The sequence below is a fragment of the Antechinus flavipes genome, chromosome 4 (genome assembly GCF_016432865.1).
Source record: "Antechinus flavipes isolate AdamAnt ecotype Samford, QLD, Australia chromosome 4, AdamAnt_v2, whole genome shotgun sequence".
NCBI lineage: Eukaryota > Metazoa > Chordata > Mammalia > Dasyuromorphia > Dasyuridae > Antechinus > Antechinus flavipes.
The window spans coordinates 161,779,240-161,784,283 of NC_067401.1; the positions used below are offsets into that span (position 1 = coordinate 161,779,240).

At 34.6% G+C, this 5,044-nt stretch overlaps 1 non-coding gene across 1 annotated transcript; it reads left to right on the forward strand.

The window, feature by feature from the left end:
* Positions 1–234: 234 nt before the first annotated feature.
* Positions 235–307, forward strand: TRNAR-CCG (transfer RNA arginine (anticodon CCG)). Its single transcript has one exon. It is a non-coding gene; the product is annotated as a tRNA-Arg (tRNA).
* The last annotated feature ends 4,737 nt before the right edge of the window (positions 308–5,044 follow it).

The following is a 5,044-nucleotide window of genomic DNA, read 5'->3' on the forward strand; positions in this document are numbered from 1 at the left end:
TTGGCGAAGACCTATCTAGAAGCCCGGAAGAGGTTGACAGCACAAGAGGCTGATGGTCTTTGTAGTTCTGAGCCATTGGGACTCAGAAGCGCCCGCCCATCACGACTGCTTCTGCGGGGGAGGTGGTCCCGAGATCTTAAAGCCTGAGAGCCAACGGAAACGAAACGTCAAGAGGCGTGGACAGAACTGACGGCGTCACGTAAGGGGTGTCTGCAAGACCGAAAGCAATGTGGTGACCCAGTGGCCTAATGGATAAGGCATCAGCCTCCGGAGCTGGGGATTGTGGGTTCGAGTCCCATCTGGGTCGCGCTCTCTTTTTCTTTGTGGTCCGAGTTCTTCAAACGTCATTTAGCCGATTAAAATGTCATTTACTTTAGGAGTTCTTAGAATGTCGATTATCGTCTTACAAAGGCCCCCGAGTCATCGGAGATCCAAATTTGTAATACCTTTAATGATGCTGTCTGTTTTTTAATTCTTCATACTGTAAAGAGTAAAATTCAACTTCTGACTTTAAGAAAAGAGATCTTTGAGGTTCAGGAAACTGAATTTTGCATAAAATATATATTTTTTTAAAGTTGGGATCTGAAACCGATTGTTTCAAGGTGACCCCTAGCTTCTCCAGTGAACTTTTAATCTTAGTTATTTAATTAGACACACCTTCCCAACTTTCTAGTAACTGACTTTTCCATTTTTTCCTCCAGGGGAAGCTCAGGTATGCAGAGGATTTCTTTCCATTTTAAACTTTTTACGAGAGTTGTGCCACTTTAAAAAAAGATTTTTAGAAAAGAAAACAAAAAATTTTCTGCCCTCTAACTGACATAGCAGCAAAATGCAGTTTTAGTTGAATAATGAAATCAAAAGCCAGACTACAGAAATTTAAGAAGATAATTAAGGGAGAGGAAATAAAAACACCAATTTTAAGCAGTCTTCTTAAGAAGTTTAGTTATAAAAGGTGGGAAAGTATCGATGGATGGGATGATAGTATCGATATTATAGATTATATGAAGAATTTTTTTTTTAAGTTGCGGAGACATGGGCATCTTTGTAAACAGTTGGGATGTAGACAGGCAGAGATTGAAGATTAGTAGTAGAATAGGGATACTAGAGGGGTCAATCTACTAGAGAAAATGAGATTAAATGACTTCATATACATATACAGGGGTAGTCTAGATGTGAAAGAGGAGACAATGGTAGGAGGCTTCTAAGTGATATGAGATGAAAAAGGTAGAAAAGGAAAATTTCAGTGAATGGCCCCAATTTTTTTCTTTTTTTCTTTTTCAATAATATTTTATTTTTCCAAATTCATATAAGAAATAGTTTTCAAGATTCATTTTTGTCAAACTTTGTGTTCTAAATTTTTCTCCCTCCTTCCCTAATCTTCCCCCTCCCCAAGACATGCAATCTGATATAGGTTAAATATATACAATCCTTTTAAACACATTTTCATATTTGTCATATTATACAAGAAAAATCCAATTAAAAGGGGAAAAAATGAGAAAAAATAAACAAGCAAACAACAACAAAAGGTGAAAATATTATGCTTTGATATACATTCAGTCTTCATAGTTCTCTCTCTGGATGTGATTGGCATTTTCCAACCTAAGATAGTGGAATCGTCTTAAATCTCTGCATTGTTGAAAAGAGCCTAGTCCATCACACTTGATCATCACATAATCTTTGTTGTTACTATGTACAGTGTTCTCCTGATTCTGCTCACTTCACTCAATATTAGTTCACATAAGTCTTTCCAGGCTTTTCTGAAATCAGTCTACTCATCATTTCTTATATAACAATAATATTCCATTACATTTACATACCATAACTTATTTAGCCATTCCCTAACTGAAGGGTATCCATTCAATTTCCAGTTCCTTGCCACTACATTTTTGCACATGTGGGTCCTTTTCCTCTTTTATGATCTCTTTAGAATACAGACCCATTAGTGACACTGATGGATCAAAGGGTATGCACAATTTGATAGCCCTTTGACCATAGTTCCAAATTGTTCTCCAGAATGCTTGGATCATTTCACAACTTGACTAATTATGCATTAGTATCCCAGTTTTCCCACATTCCCTACAACATTTATCATTATCTTTTTCTGTCATCTTAGCTGATCTGAGACATATAAAATGATACCTCAGAGTTGTTCTTAATTCGCATTTCATATAATTAAAAATGGCTTTAATTTCTTCATCAGAAAATTGTTCATATCCCTTAGCCATTTATCAACAGAGGAATGGTGTGTATTCTTATGAATTTGAGTCAATTTTCTATATATTTTAGAAATGAAACCTTTTTCAGAAATATCCACTGTAAATTTTTTCCCAATTTCTTCTAATCTTGGCTGCAAGATTGTTTTTGTTTGTGCAAAAACTTTTTTTCCTACATTCTTTTATTTTTTTATGTTAAACATCTAAACACAGATATATATGCACATATTAAATTTAACATATATATGTATATGTGTGTGTTAAATCTAATATATGCATATATATCTATACAATTATCTTGCTGAACAAGAAAAATCAAATCAAACCAGAAAAAATGAGAAATAAAATAAAATGCAAGCAAAAAGAGGGAAAATGGTATGTTGTGAAACACATTCAGTTCCCATAGTCCAATCTCTGGGTGTAGATGACTGTCTTCATTATAAGATCATCAGAACTAATCTGAATCATCTCATTGTTGAAGAGAGTGCAACATTCATCAGAACTGATCATTGTATAATCTTGTTGTTGCCATGTATAATGATCTCGTAGTTCTGCTCATTTCATTTAGCATCAATTCATGTAAGTCTCTTCAGGCCTCTCTGAAATCAACCTACTTATAGTTTCTTACAGAACAATAACATTCCATAACATTCATATACTATAACTTACTCAGCCATTCCCCAACTGATGGGCATCCACTCAGTTCGCAGTTTCTTGCCACTACAAAAAGGGCCACCACAAACATTTTTATGTACAAAATCTTTTTAATTTAATGTAATCAAAATTACCCATTTTACATTTCTATAGTCATTGACTATTGTGTCTTGTGAACCTAACCTATTCCACTGATCCATTATTTTATTTTTTAGCCAGTACCAAGTGGTTTTCAATGATCAGTGTTTTATAATATAGTTTTATGACCTCAATTTTTTCAATTAGGTAAGGTTTTTAACTAAGAGAGTTGGGATAGGGAGAGCCATAGGAGATTTGAAGAGAGCTGAAAAATTTTAGATAATCCTCTCTAAGGAATCTAACAGTGAATCACAGATGTGTAAAGTGGTTGCCTTATTTCCATAATAAGGGACAGTTTATATGATATAGATATGTGGTGGACCCAGTAAGTGAGACAAAATGGTGGAAGTAATACAAAGCTGAGAGGCTTGGAAGATCAAGATTGATAATAGAATTGAAGCCAAGCATTTGAAAAGAAAGGACAAGGTAGAATTTGTAGTTTGTCAGGAGAGCAAAATGAGAAAGAGAAGAAAGTAATATTAATTAAGAGATGATGACATGGGAATAAACCAAGAGTTGTAGGTACTGGAGGTCTCAGTGAGAATGCTTGCAGTTCCTTTTAATGTATGAAGTAATAGGTACCCTCTGAAAAGCTTTGTAAAATGCCTCCTATTTCTTGAACTTCCATAACTTTATATTTGAAGATGATTACAATTTCCCAGCCTTCCCAGAAACTGAGAAAACTTTACAGAATTGGAAATATGGACAAATGTGCCACAATGCCAAATTCATCCAAGATTTGCTAAGGACATAAAATATTTAACTGGGAAAAGAATAAAACTGTCATATAAATGGGTCATTCCCAGAGCTTTGAGGATGACAAAATACCTCTTGCTTCTCAACACAAAAGTCAGAGAATTTTTAATCTGAGTCATAATAATGTGAGCTCTTTGGTAATAAAAAAGGGAAAAGAACCCATATGTGCAAAAATGTTTTTAACACCCCTTTTTGTAGTGTCAAGGAACTAGAATTTGATTGGATGCCCCTCAGTTAAGGAATGGCTGCATAAGTTATGGTATGTGAAAGTAATGGAATATTAATGTTCTCTAAGAAATGATGAGCAGGCTGATTTCAGAAAAGCTAGGGAAGATTTATATGAACTGATGCTAAGTTAAGTAAGTAGTACCAAGAGGACATTGTACACAGTAACAAGGAGATTATGTGGTGATCAACTGATAAATTTGATTCTTTTCAACAATGCAATGATTTAAGACAATTACATTAGATTTGGAATGGAAAATTCCAATCACATTTTAGAGAGAGAATTATGGATACTAAATGTGGATCAAAGCATAATATTTTCACCTTTTTGTTTCTTTCTTTTTCATATTTTCCCCCATGTAGTCCAATTTTTCTTGCATAATATAACAAATATGGAAATACATTTAAAAGGATTGCACTATGGAGCTGATAAACTGTGCATGCCCTTTGATCTAGCAGTGTCTCTACTAGAACTGTATCCCAAACAAATCATAATAAAGGGAAAAGGACCCACATGTGCAAAAATGTTTGTAACAGCCCTTTTTGTAGTGGCAAGAAACTGGAAATTGGTGGATGTCCATCAGTTGAACAATATCTAAATAAGTTATGGTATATGAATGTTATGGAATATTATCATTCTATAAAAAATGATCAGCAGGATGATTTCAGAAAGGCCTGGAGAGACTTACATGAACTGATACTAAGTGAAATGAGAAGAATCAGGAGAACCCTGTACATAGCAACCACAAGATTATGCAATTATCAGTTCTGATGGATGTGGTTTGTTTCAACAGCAAGGTGATTCCGGTCAGTTCCAATGGTCTTCTGATGGAGAGAGCCATCTCTGCACCCAGAGAGAAAACTGTGGGGACTGAATGTGGATCACAACACAGTATTTTCACCTTTTTCGTTATTTGCTTGCTTTTTTTTCTTTCTCATTTTCTTTCCTTTTTCATCTGATTTTTCTTGTACAGTCTGATTAATGTGGAAATATGTATAGAAGAACTGTACATGTTTATTTAACATATATTGGAGTACTTCCTTCTAAGGGAGGGGTG